This window comes from Mesoplodon mirus (assembly GCF_964341445.2).
Source record: "Mesoplodon mirus genome assembly, chromosome: 19".
In the NCBI taxonomy this organism is placed as follows: domain Eukaryota; kingdom Metazoa; phylum Chordata; class Mammalia; order Artiodactyla; family Ziphiidae; genus Mesoplodon; species Mesoplodon mirus.
The window spans coordinates 10,674,297-10,691,410 of record NC_138995.1 but is presented as its reverse complement, the minus strand read 5'-3'; the positions used below and the strand labels follow the sequence as shown (position 1 = coordinate 10,691,410).

At 42.9% G+C, this 17,114-nt stretch overlaps 1 pseudogene across 1 annotated transcript; it reads left to right on the top strand.

Moving 5' to 3' along the window:
* The first annotated feature begins 9,590 nt into the window (after nt 1–9,590).
* LOC309795156 (large ribosomal subunit protein uL18-like) lies at nt 9,591–10,587 on the top strand (annotated as a pseudogene). The gene has a single exon. The product of its transcript is annotated as a large ribosomal subunit protein uL18-like (transcript).
* Nucleotides 10,588–17,114: the final 6,527 nt, after the last annotated feature.

Genomic DNA, 17,114 nt, shown 5'->3' with positions numbered 1-17,114 from the left:
GGACTACAGACCCCCATAACCAGGACCCTTATGCCTCATCATGGAACCTCAGCTCTTTGATCTGCTAGACAGCCCCTGGTCTGGGAGCAGCCATGGTCCTGAAGACCCAGATCCCTGTGTCCCTGTTCACTTGAAGTCCATTACTCGTCAGCAGCATTTCCTGCCATTTTCACACAGTAACAGTATCCTCCTTCTCAAGTGCTCATCAACACACTCCAATATTAAAATGTACTGTTTAGGGGCTTCCCTGGTGGCGCAGTGGTTGAGAGTCCACCTGCCGATGCAGGGGACGTGGGTTCGTGCCCCGGTCCGGGAAGATCCCACATGCTGCAGAGCAGCTGGGCCCATGAGCCGTGGCCGCTGGGCCTGCGCATCCAGAGCCTGTGCTCCGCAACGGGAGAGGCCACAACAGTGAGAGGCCCGCGTACCGCAAAAAAAAAAGAAAAAAAAAATGTACTGTTTAGAAAGAAAAACAGGGATTTTTCTATTAAACCTCTTTGCCTTTAAGTTTTAGTGCTGTGTGTCATGTTTCGACCTATGTGGACTTTCTCATGGATGTTTTGTGTGATTAGAAAGAGCCTGATCTCAGTAGGTATGTAAGAATATAAACTTCACCAGTCCTCAAGAAGCTTGATGACTTTCCAAAACGGTTTAGAGGGATGGCTTGTCCAAATCTTGGTCCTAGTTACTGAGGCTTCCGTTCTGTTGCTCTCCAGGAAGTACTGGACAGGACAGGTATTGTTGGAGAATAATTAATTTTTATGGAAGACCTGTATAAAATTTGCACCAAAGCAAACAGTGATAAAAGTACAGCATCCTGCCCTTTGCAAGGAAATCCCTCTCATGGCCAGGACTGATTTCACCCTACCAAGGATTAAACTGTTTAACTGGATTTCTGGTTAGACTTGGGAGAGCCTGCATTCCCATTCGGAAGTGTGCGAACGAAACAACGGTGAAATCTCAAGAACTGAACAGAATTGAAAAGGGACTCACTTTCTCACTTGCTGGTTACATCAGGGGGAAATATTTTGGCCGGGAACTAGTAGATTTTTAATACCTCTCCATGAAAAAGAGAGATTAGCAAGCATTAAAGAAAGAACAAGCCTGGGGCTAGAACCTTTGGCTGGCAACAGTGTCTCATTAGAAGGGGATTGAAAAAAAATACAATGAAAATAATACAATGTTTAACAATTCTTATTATGGCAAATGATACAAGGATTACTTTTTAAGTACTTTTATTGTGGAAAAAAGAGTGAATTGGTTTAAAGACAAATATTAAGGAAACATTAGTACCCAGGGTCCTTTGAATATGTCCTGAGGGATTCTGATGTTTCCCTCTCATCTATCTACTTTCTGTCCCTTTACTTCCAACCCGAGGGTCGAGAACAAACATGGGGAATTTTGACTCTCCGGAAAATTCTACACGCAAGAGAACAGTGGTCTCTTGGACGGTCCTTTCACTCTTAGAATCATGGCTTGTTTTAATTAGAGAATCTCAAAAGTTCCTTCAGGCTATAGCCACTCATTTTTAGATGCGATTCCTGGGGCTCAGAGAGGTCATCCAGTTTGCCCAAATTTACAGGGACACTAAACAGCAGGGCCAGTACGAGGGCTCATGGCTCCCTGTTCACCAGCTGCTGAGAAAAGCTACCCAAGCAGGTTTGGGGCAACATGCCACTCTGCTCAGTTCCAAATCCACTTTCTTCCTGTGAACTCTAGCCCGTAGGTACTGGCCAACTGGGAGAAGAGGCACCTCAGCTTGCCAGCTCTGAGGCAGACACCATCTGGTGTTTGAGAAAGACACGTGTGATGATGAACTCAGGGATGAGGTGACAGCAAAGCCACAGGAGGCCCTGCAGTTCCGTTCTTCCAAAGAGCTTGATGATGCTCTCTTCCTCCCTAGGACATGGGAGTCTACTCTGTGTTTATCGTTCCCATAACCCAGACCCAGGGTGGGCCTTCTGTGACTGCTTCCCAGCCCCACCCTGTCTAAACATGCAGCCCCTACCGAGTTCTCCTCGGTTGTCCCAGCAGGACTTGTCTAAACCCTACTGCTCATAAAGCCAAAAGCCATTGCAGTGAATGCCAGAGGCGTCTGTGTCGTTTTCTTTAGATCTGGCCCCACTGATGGTTAAAAGCTGACTTACTTTTTAACAACAACAGCAACAACCATTTCAAATGAAAAATGGCCATAAGGAAAATTATTTCCTGGTCTCACTTGTCCAAACAGGCATTGGTCCACTTCGAGGGACATGTATATTATTGACTCATGGATGTTGTGTATATATTCAGATACAGAACACTGCAAAGATGGCGCTAGCCTCAGTGTTTTCCCTTTGGGCTTTTCTTTTCTCATGTGGTGATCAGGATAACTGAGGATTTTGTAAAATAAGTGCTTTGGTGTCACTGAAGGAAAAGCACATCGATCTGTTTCCGATTCGCTAGATCAGCAGGAACGGCAACTAAATTCTGCTAGAACGGCACCTGAGATGGGATCATACAGCTTTTTGGAAAGGTATATTAAGGATATTCCCTTGTGTACCAGAATTCACTCTCAGCAATCTTGACCAGCACTCTCTTAAATGTAGCAAACATCAGATGAAGAATCATTTGGATAAAGAACTGTGAGAAGACAGCTTTACAAGAGGGGGAACAATCCTGTGCCTCTCTCCTCCTCTGCTCTGAGGTGCGGCTTCCTCTTGTTCTTTCATTCAGGGAGAAATCTGGAGGAAAGTGCCTGATGTAGAATGAAAATTCATACTATGCTGTCAGAGACTGGTCAAAGGTCATTTCCTGATGTCACCTGGTACTCAAGCAGAAGGCTTTTGATACACAAGCTCAGGGGCAAGACAGCACAGCCGTCAAGAGCATGGCTTGGAAGTCAGGCTGCCTTCATTTGAGAATCCTGGCTCTGACACTAACCAGTTCTGGATTTGAGGCACTTAACCTCCTCAAGCCTTCATTTCCTCATCTTCAAAAGGGAGACCATAACAAGATCTTCCTCACAGGTTGCAGAACGGTCATATAATACCCTTAGAATGGGCCTGACACTAAGCTTTTATGGTTCTGACGTGCACATGTCAATAATGATAAAAATTGTCAGTAGTTTTTGTGCATGCAGCAGACTTTGCTCACCATGATGTAAAGAAACAGGGTCCTGAATTCTCTCTCTTGCCTGATATATTTGAAATAGAATGAGTAGAATTCTCATTCCAGCCCCCCTACTAATTCAGAATCTTTACATTGGGTAAATTACTTCCTCTTTATTCACCAGGACTCTCTTGGTTGTAAGTAACAGAAACCCAACTCAAACCAATTTAAAAAGATAGGATTTATCAGATCATGCAACTGGGAAGTCCAAGTACTGGCTGCAGTGCTATGGGATGTGGAGATCATGAATGCTTAGACTCTGAGGACCTACATTTTTTGATGTCTTGCCCCCATCCCCACTGTACTCTAATTCTTGGTTGTGTTTCTCTTGTGGCTCATTGGATTCACTCCTACTGCACACAAGCTTTCTTTGCATGTTTTAGGAGATGGCTCCCAGATAATTCTGATTCATGCCTTCTAATTCTCTATCCCCAAAGACAAAACCCCTTTTCTATCAGCCCTAGATGAACGAAGTCCTAGGGAAGAACTTGGAATGACTTAGCTTGGGGCAGGGGACGCAGCCAATTGCCACAGTTAGAGAAGAGTGGTTCTAATGGTTGGCTGGGTCTGCATTATATGCCCAACCAGGTCTCAGCTGAACCACAGTGAGTGGAGGTGAGCATATCCATGGAAGAAAAGAGGGTGCTGAAAGTAAAAACTAATTGTATACCTTCACTCAGAGTATGAAATTCTCCACGTTGAAGAATTTATTTCTACATGTTGATGGTTCTCACTGGGGGCACATGCCAGAATCTCAGGCAAGGAATTAAGTAGATTAATTTTCAATCTTTTCTTTATTTTCTCAATTTTATCAAACTCAGAACTTTGTGTATCCTCCCCAGTCAAGAGTTCATTTGTTTGTTTGTTTGTTTTCAACTGAGACCCACTGAGCTAGAAGACTGTTTGCTATGAGAAAGGAAGAAATGACTGTCACTTGTGTAGACCCTGTGTCTGAAACATGTGTTCAAATTTCCACCCTGACTTAATTTTCACACCCTAAAGGAGCAGGGAACTGGCCTACAGGGTTCCAAACAGTATTTTGTGGCCTATTTTCAAGCCTAAGCCCTCTCCGACCACCGCAGAGCGTTTTAAGTGAAGGGAACGCAGAGACCATGAAATTGTATAAACAACTATTTCCAAGAGACAAATCTGGGATGAAATCTGGGCCCTATTGATTACAAGCTGTGTAAGCTTAGATAACTTATGTTACCTGTCTGAACCTCATCTTCTTCTGGTAAATGGGGGTGGGGTTAGCTATTCCAAAGGCTCATTGATAAGACTAGATAAGATACTGGAAAGCATATTTTCTGTTCCAGACAAGATGGATTAATAAGATTTACCCACCCACTTGAAACAAACCAACCAACAAAATGAGACAAAATACATGGAAAAAATATTTTCAAGGCATTGTACACCAAGTGACAAAAGAGAGTGATCTCTGAGAAGAGGGAGAGAAATGAAGCTAATGCTACGATTGCCCCAGCTTGTTTCTGACAAGGGGGATCCCAGGTGAAACCTTTGAGTTGGATGATTGAGCTGAGTGTCCACGGAGATCAAGGCAGCTAGAGTGTGCAGACCACCATGACTAGCATATACAGGGCAGGGTTTTGGAGAGGAAAGAGCTGCACTTAGCGAGAACCCCAAAGATCAGCAGGCAGTCCTTCTTGCATATTCATAATCATTATATGTCTGTAAGGAAACTACCCAAAATAAGGCAAAGAACCAACCAAAAGGATTAAAGGGAACATTGCCTGGTACTTACACAGGGCCAGGAATAATGTCTTTTTCCCCAGTGAGAATTCATATTTCATGGGGCATCAGGGAGAGTACTCAAGAAGGTCTTGCTTCATATATATATATATATATATATATATATATATATATATATATATATATAGGCCACGTTGAACTTCTAGAGATGAAATCATCTATGGTGTATAAGATGAAAAATACACTGGATGAGATTAGACATCATAGCAGAAAAGATTAGTGACCATGGAACTCTAGCAATAGAAACTCTTCAAAATAAAACTCAGAGAGGAAAAAAAGAAGAATTAGAGAAAGAAAAGATTATCAGTGTGAACTGAAGGACAATTTCAAGTAGCCTAATAGATTTATAATTGTATTCTGTAAAAAAAAAAAAGAGGATAGATGGGGGAAGAAGATATTTGAAGCAATCATGGCCAGTTGTGTTTTTTCCCAAACTGAAAGCTATATCCCTATAGATCTGAGAAAGTCAATGTTTCCCTAGCACAAGAGACATGAGAACTAGACAAAGGCACATCACAATCAAAACCTGCTTAAAATCATCAAAATCATAAATAAAGTCTGCTTAAATCAGTGGTAGACAGAAAATCTTAAAAGCAGTCAGAGAAAAAGAGCCATGTTATGGACAGAAAAACCAAGATAAGGATGCAGGCAGATTTCTCATTGCAAACGATGCAAGAAGACAGTAAGGCCACCTAGAGCAGTAAGCAGCCCAGGCCTCTGTCTTGATGTTCTACCATCTACAAAGTTCACAAGGTTGAAGCTGGTTTCCCATCCATGGAGAGAGTAGAAAAGGAAGCAGAGCTTGCTCTAAGGGATGTGACTTGAAAAGTGTCCACCTGGTCTCTGTTCACATCCTGTGGGCCAGAACTGAGTCCCAGAGCCAAACTTGGCTGTGAGGAACTATACTATTAAGTATAGTCTCTGACCTCAGGGAGGACCACTGCTCAAATGAAAAAGAAGAACATGCTCATTGTGGGGTGACTTCCAGTAGACAGAGTAGAATCATGGCCCTATTCCCATTTATTCTTTTATTTATTTATTTATTTTATTGAAACATAGTTGATTTACACCCATTTATCCTTTATCCAACCCTCTATTTATTTGGCCAACGAGCAGATGTGTGGCTGCTCCTCAAGACTTAAAGCTCCATGAGGATAGGAACAAGGTCAATTTGGTATATTCCTGCCCAAGACTTGTTTATGTTTGTTTTTTATTCTTGTTTCTTTTGTTTTCTTTTTTCTTTTAGTTTTATACTGTTTCTCTACATTGCTTTTAACAGCTGTATTGAGATATACTTCACATACCATACGACTCACCCACTGAAAGTATACAACTCAGTGTATTTAACCATATTTGGAGGATTATGCAACCATTACCATTTAGAGTATTTTTGTCACCCCCAAAGAAACCCTATACCCATTAGCAATCACTCCCCATTTTTCCCTCCACTGTTTCAACCCAGGCAACAAATAATCTACTTCCTATGTTTCAAATGCATGAAATAGCAAGAAATCTCAGTCCCCAGTGCCTCACATATGGTGGGAATTCAGTAACTATGTACTGGGCTTAGTTACAATCTTTTTGCTGTTATCATACCTTCTCAGGTTAAAGATTCTCTCCAAAGATTTTCTGAAACATATTTTATTTGGTGGACTTTATCACTTTTCCTAGGAGCCCAGAATAAACAAATAAAATCCCATTATCAGGCACCTGGTAATTATTTCATTTTGTCTCCATCACAGAGCTCTGTGAAGGGAACAAGTGTAGCTCCCATTTTACAGATGAGGACACTAGAGTCTGGCTCCACCTCTAGAGCTGGCTGATTTTGAGAATTGTTAACCCAACTTTCTCAACACAGGTCTGTCTGAATCCTCAGTTTTGGCCAAGCAAAAAAACGCAAAAACCGTTAAGTCGTATGTCTTAGAAAATGTTGTCTTAACAGGGCTCTTTTGGCCTGGGTGTGCGACCTGTTACATAAACAGTATTTGTTTTTCAACTGAACCATTACAACCTGCTGTCTGATCTGCCTGCCAACCACCCTCCTATCAGGCATTCCGTCTGTGCCATCATTTTCCCCAAAGTGACATAAATATCCCCACCAACACTCAGAAAAACTGGACATCTTCACAGACAAGAATTTTTTTGTTCCTTAAACTGTTTCCCAGCTTGCTCTCACAGTTGGCAAGATGCCTCTGTTCAATCGCTTGATATTCTGACTTTTCTCACAGTAAACTCTGCAAACAACCAGAAGCACAGATGCCCTGCCCTTTCTAACCGTGTGCATTCTGGGCACATGGAAACAGGAGGGCATTCAGGGTTCTGTTTTCTCACAGAAGGTCTTCACAGTTTGGATCTGTTTGCTTTATTGTCATATAGCCACTTAATGTACCAAAATGAAAAGAAAACTTGTTTAAAGTATCTGTTTCATAGCTTCTGGTCCGTGCCCTGAGCCACGGATTTGCCAAATGTTGCTGTCTGCCTGTCTCTCCTTACTAACTGGTCCTTTTTTCAAGGGAACAATGGTCTTTCTTTCCAGACACCTTGTGGAAAGGATGGATGAAGCGAAGTGTGGCTGGTGAGGGCAGGAGCTGCCTCAGAGGTTCGGGCTGAGTGACAGGATGGTGAGAACGTCTGGGAGGAGGGCCCTGCAGACCTGCTCCTGGAGACTTTGAAGTTTGGAAGGCATGTGGAAGGCAGCCAGGGAAATTCAGATACACTCACCGCCGCTAATTGATTATTCAGCTGCATCTCAGAAAGACACAGTTTGGTGGGGGTGATAGCTGTTGTTTCCTTTTGCTGCCTTTGGGAGGTGGAAGCCAAGGAAATGTGGGGCAAAGATGCAGCCTTTAGGGGACTGGAGGTAAGAAGTCTTCCAGCTCACGGTGCCTATTGTTCAGATATTTGCAAGCCTCCTTTCTTTATCCAGTCTGAGATGGGCCATGCTATGAAGTAGAACCTGATAAGGAAAAGATGCAGCCATTGATGAATGGGTGGAGAAGAAGGAAAAGTGAGGGCAGACACTATGGACAAATGGAATTTTTGTGGGCTTAGTGATTTTTCAATTCTTTGTGGGGTGGATAATATGAATCCACCATAGTTCAGTGCATGCACAAGTTTTGTAAGATAATGAATATTAGTCGTGATCCACCATGCTTTTATTCCACTGCATGTTGACTTTCACTTATTTTTAAATATACTACCAAAAGAGCATATGAAATATTATACCACTGTTCCCCTCAATGTAATTTTCTTGTAATTTTTTTAACAGATGAATAAGTGTCTACAATAATTTTTGAATAATAACTTCCATTGTTTGTTCTTCATGAGCATAATGTGTGAACATTTCTAGGCTGGGAAAGAAAACTTAGAGAGCTTCTAGGACAGTGATTTAAATTCGGGGTGCATGAATATTGTGGAGAGGTTGGAAAATAGGAAGGTAAAGATCAGATTTTCCCAGGGGAAAATGCACACAAACACTTAGAAGGATTTTAAAATTATTTCACTGCTTAGATTTAATGTTGTTCAAACAATTTATTCTGTTTGGAATGTTCAAGGGATCAAGCTGTTTAAGACTGTTACAACGTGGGTGATGTTGACCTAGTAACAACTTCTCATTTACAGGTAAACTGATACCCAGAGTGACTAAGCAAAGGCAAGGCAAACCAGCCAGGGCAAGAGGCAGAGTTGAGACTTGGAATTACTCTGATTCCAAACTCAATCCCCTTTTCATGACATTCATGTATTTGGTGGCTACATGTTTTGGTGTCTGTCCTAATCTGCTGAAGAGAAGAAAATGGACAGCCTCTGGATGGCAGTTGATGTGCTACAAGACAGAGTAAGTGTTCAGTAAATGTGATTTGTTTATGCTAATCATTGTGCTATGCAGTGGGTATTTATCATCTCATTTAAACCTCATAACTATACTCCAAGTCTGGTACCATAATCACCCCCATTTTGCAGGTGAGAAAACTGAGGTTAAGAGAGATTCAATATTTTGCACAAAGCCATGTGGTTAGCATGTGGCTTACTCGGTATTATGCTCATGGCAACTGGAGGCAGAACACACACTCCTAACTGGTGGACATACAAATATCTAAGATCACGGCTGTTTCTGTTCTCAAACCATGTAGGCTTCAGCTCTGGTAGAATCTGACCATCATTCCTTCTCAGTATTCCAACAGTCGCAGGGACTGCCTTGGCATGTAGTAAGCTGAACATCACAGAGGGGAATCAAGTAAGTGTAGAATGTCCACTGGGAAAAGATGTCTCTGATCCAGGATGAAGTCACTGACCTTACGTCTTTTCCAATATTGGATGTATATGAGTCTCAAGACTTACTTTCCGTGCCTTGCCTCTCGGCTTTTGATACACTGATTTTGGTTTTCCCACTGTATCTCTCAGATTACGGTGTCTGTTGGTGTCACCAAGGTATATATGGTCCTGACCATACTGCTAAGCTGCCTTCACAGGATATATGAATTCCAGAGAGAAGGATTTCTGAGAGTTTAATGTTTCTTTTTCTCATCCCAGTGAATCAGGCAAAAAACATCATTGAAAGAGCTAGACTTTTGCCTGAGTCGCAGCTGGTATAACAGCATGACCTGGGCTTGTTGACGGATGCCGAGACCATACAAAAGTGACGAATCTATTTTTTTCCTCCCCGGAGCCGTGCTGGTTCTGCAGCTCAGTGGCGGCTACGGCCTCTGTTCTACAGGATGGGGTTTGTGAAAGTTGTCAAGAATAAGGCCTACTTCAAGAGATACCAAGTGAAATTTAGAAGACGGTGAGAGGGCGAAACTGACTACTATGCTTGGAAACGATTGGTAATCCAAGATAAAAATAAGTACAACACACCCAAATACAGAATGATAGTTCATGTAACTGAGATAACATTTGTCAGATCGTTTATGCCCGTATACAAGGAGATATGATAGTTTGTGCAGCTTATGCTCACAAACTCCCGAAGTATGGCGTGAAGGTTGGCCTGACAAATTATGCTGAAGCATATTGTACTGGCCTGCTGCTGGCACGCAGGCTTCTTAATAGGTTTGGTATGGACAAAATTTACGAAGGCCAAGTCAAGGTGACTGGAGATGAATACAATGTGGAAAGCATTGATGGTCAACCTGGTGCCTTCACCTGTTACTTGGATGCAGGGCTTGCCAGGACTACTACTGGGAATAAAGTTTTGGGGGCCCTGAAGGGAGCTGTCGATGGAGGCTTGTCTATCCCTCACAGTACCAAACGGTTCCCTGGTTATGATTCAGAATGCAAAGAATTCAATGCTGAGGTACACCGAAAGCACATCATGGGGCGGCAGAATGTTGCAGATTATATGCGTTACCTGATCGAAGAAGAGGAAGATGCTTACAAAAAACAATTCTCTCAATACATAAAGAACAAAGTAACTCCAGACATGATGGAGGAGATGTGTAAGAAAGCTCATGCTGCAATATGAGAGAATCCAGTGTATGAGAAGAAGCCTAAGGAAGAAATTAAAAAGAAGAGGTGGAACCGACCCAAAATGTCACTTGCCCAGAAGAAATATCGGGTAGCTCAGAAGAAGACAAGCTTCCTTAGAGCTCAGGAACGGGCTGCTGAGCATTAATAAACCAAACCACAATTTCTATGAAGATTTTTCAGATAAAGACAGTAATAAACTTCATGAACAAGTTTAAAAAAAAAAAAGGGATGAATCTTTGCTTGGAAGCTACCTGCCCCATAGGAACCTAGCAGCATCCTGAAAGTGCAGATTATTTGAACAGGTAAGGACTTGCTTATCAACTGAAACTCACCTTCATTTTGACATATGAGAAAACCCCAGAGAAAGGAAGCAAATTGATCTATGTCACACAGCAAGTTGGTAAAGCCGGCACTAAAACTTTGGGATACCTCTGAGATCTTCATGGCTCCTTCCATCCATCTGACCTAAACTTGATGGGATGAGTAAGAGTTTTTTAGGTAGCCCTGTAGGAAAGACAGAGGCAATTTAGGCAAATGGCCCAGACATATGAGAGGCCATGTGGAGATGAGAGAGAAAGCCTCCCCTTCAAGTGTATGCTAAGAACAGAGATGGAAAAAGCTGAAAAAGTAGAAACACTGGCTACCCCAGAAAAACGTTTGGCATGTGGGTCTCTTTAGGAAAACTCCTACACAAAGGAATCCACAGAGATGTGGTCAATCTGGAATAACGGTCTAAAAACAACCTAAAATATCTAAGGAGCTGTCTATCTAGCTTGCCCTATCTCATTCCATATCAGTTTGATCTTCCAAGATGGTTGCTGGCATAAAGAGAGTGAAAAACCATAAGTAGGGGAGGGCCAGGGAAGCACAGCATTCCCTTAAACATATTTCTTTACGGAGGCAGCTCAAGGGTGTGGTCAAAGACTTATGTAATTTAGTGACACCAAGAGACGCCATAATCTGAGACAGACAAGTGAGGAAGCCAAGGTTAACGGCTCAAAAGCCAAGAGGCAAGTTATAGAAAATAAGACCCATGATCCACGCAGGCTTGCACCCCAGGTTTGCAATGTTAGTGACTTTATCTGAAGGTGCAAGAGTCCTTTGGACTGAGCCCATCCTTATATATGTAAAAGGCCCATTTCAAGGGGGTCCAAAGACCACCATGATTGGAAAATATGCTTCATGTGGTTAGAGTGGTAATAGAACAGACAGCTCACTATCCACTCTGAGAAGTCCTGTAGACCTCAAGGAACTGACAAAGCTTTGTGGTCTCGCCATCAAAGCCATGGCACGATGCCAATAAAGCCAAAATGAAGAGTTTACAGTGCCAGAGTGATCACATGTCGCTGAGGAAAGAGTGAATGGATTTACTTTCTCTTCAGCATCTATCTCTGCCTAGACATGTTCATTTTTCTGGTTGTTTCTTTTTTTTTTTTCCCTCCAAAAGATTTGCTTCAGGTCAGCTGGAGAGAGGAGTCTTGCTTAACTCAAGATTTGGCATGGACAACCACAGTGGAATAAATTTTGAAAGATCCAAAATGTGGGGTCTGGAATGACTGGCCAAAGTTACTGAAATTTTTTTCTACAGAAAGCCAGTGACTACTCAAAAGTTATTAGGAAGTCTAGGCTGCCTACAATTATCTGATGCAAATAATTATTTGATGCATTCAAGGAGCCACACAGGTCCCAATTTTAAATAGGTACATGCTGTGATGGGCTGGGCTATGGTGCCCAAATATTTGGTCAAACATTATTCAGGATGTTTCTGTGAAGGTGTTTATTGGGTGAGATTAACAATTTAAAGTGATGGCCTTTGAGTAAAGCAGATGACGTTCCATGATGGCAGTGGGCGTCATCCAGTCAGTTGAAGACCTTCATAGAACAAAGGCTGACTTCCCCCAAGTAAGAAGGAATTCTGTCAGCAGGACTGCCTTTGGACCAGAAGTGCAACTCTTCCTGGGTTTTCAGCCTGCCAGCTTACCCTGCAGGTTTTGATTTATCAAGCTTCCACAGTTGCATGAGCCATCTCCTTAAAATAAATCTCTTGGGGCTTCCCTGGTGGCACAGTGGTTGAGAGTCCGCCTGCCAATGCAGGGGACACGGGTTCGTGCCCCGGTCCGGGAAGATCCCACATGCTGCGGAGCGGCTGGGCCCGTGAGCCATGGCCGCTGAGCCTGCGCGTCCGAGGCCTGTGCTCCGCAACGGGAGAGGCCACAACAGTGAGAGGCCCGCATACCGCAAAAAAATAAATATTAAAAATAAATAAATAGGGCCTCCCTGGTGGCGCAGTGGTTGAGAGTCCGCCTGCCGATGCAGGGGATACGGGTTCGTGCCCCGGTCCGGGAGGATCCCATATGCCGCGGAGCGGCTGGGCCCGTGAGCCATGGCCGCTGAGCCTGCGCATCTGGAGCCTGTGCTCCGCAACGGGAGAGGCCACAACAGTGAGAGGCCCGCGTACCGCAAAAAAAATAAATAAATATAAATAAATAAATAAATAAATAAATCTCTTGATAGGTAGAAAGATAGATAGAGGATAGATTAGATTGATAGATAGATTAATTAGATAGATTATATATATGATGAAAGAAAAAGAAGGAGGGAGGGAAGGAAGGAAGGAAGGAAGGAAGATATACGCCTACTATTGGTTCTGCTTCTCTGGAGAACCCTGACTAATACACACACACACAAACACACACACACACATACACACGCACACACACACGCATAGTCATACTTCGTGCCTACTATATGTCAGGCAATATGCCAGATTATTTATGTCTGTCCAGTTCTCATAAGTACATTACAATGTAGATATTATTACCTCCATTTTATTGGTGAGAGAATTGAGACTCAGAAAGACTAGCTAACTTGATCACAGCTTACAAGAGACAGCGCTAGGACTTGAACTCAAGTCCATCTGACCAAGACATTGTGCTCAATTCCCAAAGTGACGACAAGTAACCAGGCAAAATGAAACAAATTAAGTGGCAGAACATGTGAAGGGAGAAGACCCACAAGTGTGGAATCATCTCCCAATAACAATCAGCAGCAAAATCATTCACAATTGGACAAGACAGGCTGCTGGAAGAGACAGGGCTGCCCTGGCAGAGGTAAGCACGGTCCAGATCGCTCGCTCTCTCTGTCTCTACCCATCCCCCGAGCTGCTTTGATGGGTTTTAGCTGATTCCAGACGTGCCCTGGAGGGAGAGAAAATTCATGGCAGCCCAAAAGGAGGACAATTAGGTTTCCCATTAGCTTCCTTCATGACTTCATCACTGACTGTTTCTCTTTGTTGCAGTATTTTCGAAAATTATCCCAGACAGGTTTCTGGAACACGTGGGGCTTGGAGATTTTTTTTTTAATGAAGGACATTCCACTGAGAGCAAGCCTCAAGACTGACTCATCAGAGGAAGTATGTTCTTGGGGTAATGCCGATGGATATGGGCAGCTGAACCCCAGCTCTACAATTTTAATCTGGGTGAACGTGGGTATGGGCAGTTCCCCAAATTCATCCCCGGATCTCCAATGCCTAGCTTAGAAAAGGATGGAAGAGGACTCTTAATCAGCCCCACTTCCTCTAGTCTTCCTCTCTCTGGCCATGCTCTTAGCTTTCCCCCAACACGTTTTTCTGCCAAAGGGAAACCTTGACCAGTTTTGACTGGCAGCTAATCTTGACAATTCCTTTGCTTAGAGTGCCCGAGGATGAAGTCATAGGGGCATTTTCGTACCTAGAGACGAGCATTTGATTATTTCAAGACTGGTATAAACCCCTCCATTCTCCATTAGCTTAGATAATCCAGTGTTGACCAAACGACTGTCTCCCTTGCTCTCTATGCTGTGAACATTTATTTCCAGCTTCCCCCAGATTTTCCACTGATGTGTTTGCATCCCGTATGTGTCTCAGCATCTCCAACTTTGACTCTGTTTTGTTTTTATGTCTCCCTTTGTATAGCCTTTAAGTGGTCCCCGATGGTGTACGTATGTGATTTCATATCAAGAGAATGGTGTGGCCATAGCAATGAAGCATTAGGGTGTATCATAAATCAACCACAGTTTGGGGAAACGATAACACGTGTGATTTATAGGCCATTTCAGCTCTGATTTCCATATAGCTATTCTCTGATTCACAATTATTCCTGGAGGAGTAGAAAGTAAAAGAAAGTACAGTGTGGGTGGTAGATTCCCTCCCCAGAAATCCATGAGAGTCATCATCTCCATATAGAAAAGCAGATACTCATGCTCTCCAAAGGATGAATGTTATCCATGGCAACTGGGAAACGGTCAGAGCTAGAAGAAGTGAGTCAACTAAATAGCATTTTCCCTTGACCTGGGTAAACCAAGACTAATTTTATATATTTGTCAAGAGAATTAGAAAATTGCCAATAGTTTATGGCAGGGTAAAACCCCTAGATTTGAACCTAATCTATCGATATGTAAATTAAATATATAAATGTTGATGATCAACTTTTGTTTACATTACGTGAAAGCAGGAAATGTGAGTGATTTTACCAAAAGGCAGTTCTTTTCACACACATACGACTTTTGGCCTATTAGCCTTAGCTTGGGTGGACCATAAAATTTATCTTCCAAACTGGGATATTTTTAAGAGTGAAAGGAGGTGCTTTTAATTATTCCAGTCAACAGGGGTAGCCCCTGGCCACCTGGCACCTGCTGTGAGCCTGACTGCTGGTCACAGTGATCTCTGTGTCACCTGCCCCTGCACTAGATCCTTCAGAAGCAGGGATCAAGATGCCTTGGTTTCTTTTAGTCAGAGGCCATTTCCTTCTCTGGTAGGGGCTAAAATATGTTTGTATGAAATAAAGGACACACTGATGCCCGAAATAAATTCGCCCAGGTGCCTGGTATAAGATAAGCATTCAATAAATTATATTAATAATTATAATTTTAAATATTAAATTAAGTACACCCTATCATGGTTTAGAGGGCTAGCATCTTCTGCAGATGCTCAAACTCAGTGATTTGGGCAACACTTTAAAATTTTTGATTTTCATTTTCTTACTGGAGGTCTTTTTGTTTTTCAAATGTAATCTTACCTAGAACCCCAATATATAAAAGCGATAAAAACAATTACGTATGTGTTATTGGAGGAAAGCTCTCCAGCATGTGCAGTACTCCCAAAAGACAGCTTCAGAGCCAAATACTTCACTTGGAGCAAAATTCAAACTCTACAAAGCTAAATAAGCCCTGATTAAAATGTTAAGACATCAACTAAGCATGATTTGGAGAGAGAATCCCAATATTTTGGGCGAGTTCAGAAGTGCATTAAGGGTGAATCGAGAAGAAATACCTGGCATTCACTAGGTTTTTGGTTTTCTTTCAAGTTCAATGCGTACAATACAGCAAGTTGAGTCCTGGGTGATTCCTTCAACTTCAGAGACAGAACAGAACAGATAGAGGAAAAGACCTCTGCTATTTGCAGCATTTATCTTCAGACTCCTTCAGACCCAAGAAAACAGTCAGTGGAAAACAGATTTTCTGAATGAGCCCTATGATATTTTTCTTAAACTTCTCCTTCTGTCTGGCCTGCCAAGTCCTTGCTTCAACCCTCTAGGCTGGGTTGTTCTTTCTAATGTTGGCTGAAATATAAGTAGGTGCTTCCATTTCACTGTGATGCTAGACGATCCCACGAGATGTGCCTGTTACAGATCGTGAGAGTTGGAGCAAAGATTTGGATTGGTTGACTCATTCTAGGAGAAGCTTCTTTCCCAAGTTCCACGAAGTTCCACAAAGCCAGAGCTGTCTGCAGTGGGTCTAGGCTAACATCACAACAGAGCCACACCCAGAAACTTGCCAGGTCCGATGCTCCTGGAAGCAGCTGCTGAATGGCTAGGCCACCCCGAAGCTTCTCTCCCATCCCACACACTCCTTTCTGTCTCAGTGGACCTTGGAACATCACTGTGTTAGTCATCTATTACTACAAAACAAATTACCACCAACTTAGTGACTTAAAACAACATGCATTTATTATCTCACAGTTTGTATAGATCAAGAATCCAGGCACAGCTTAGCTGGGCCCTCTGTTTCAGACTTATAAGGCTGCAATCAAGGCACGAGCCAGGGTTGGCATCTCATTTGAAAGTTCAACCAGAGAAGGACTGGCTTCCAAGCTCATGTGGTTGTTGACAGAATTTAGTTCAGGAGGATTGTGGATCGATGGCCTTAGTTCCTATCTGGCTGTTGGCAAGAGGTCATCCTCAAGACCTTGCCATGTGGCCTCACCACTAGGTCAACTCACAACATGGCAGCTTGCTGCAGGAAAGCAAGGATGCAGGTCAGAGAAAGACAACGTGAGACAGATATCACAATCTTTTATAACCTGACCTTGGAAGTGACATACCACTACCTTTGCCATATTGTGTTGGTTGGAAGAAAGTCACAGGTCCTGCCCACACTCAGTGGGAGTGAGTACCAGGAGGTGGGGAGTACTGGGGGTCCTCTATGAGGCTACCTGACACTATCACTGTCTGCTGTTAGGAACTCATACGAAGCAGAGGAAGAATTCGAGGTCAGTGCAATCCCAAACAGGCATTCAAGTCCTATATCTCTAAACCACTCTCCAGCCTCCCCATAGACCATGGGGAGAGACCATAAGTCTTCTCTGTCTTCTTCAAACACACCATGACTACAAGCTTTATGGCCATCATGCCTGCTCTTCTCACTGCCTAGAAAGCTCTCCTCTCAGCTCTACCCAGGCCCCTGTTGAGATGTCA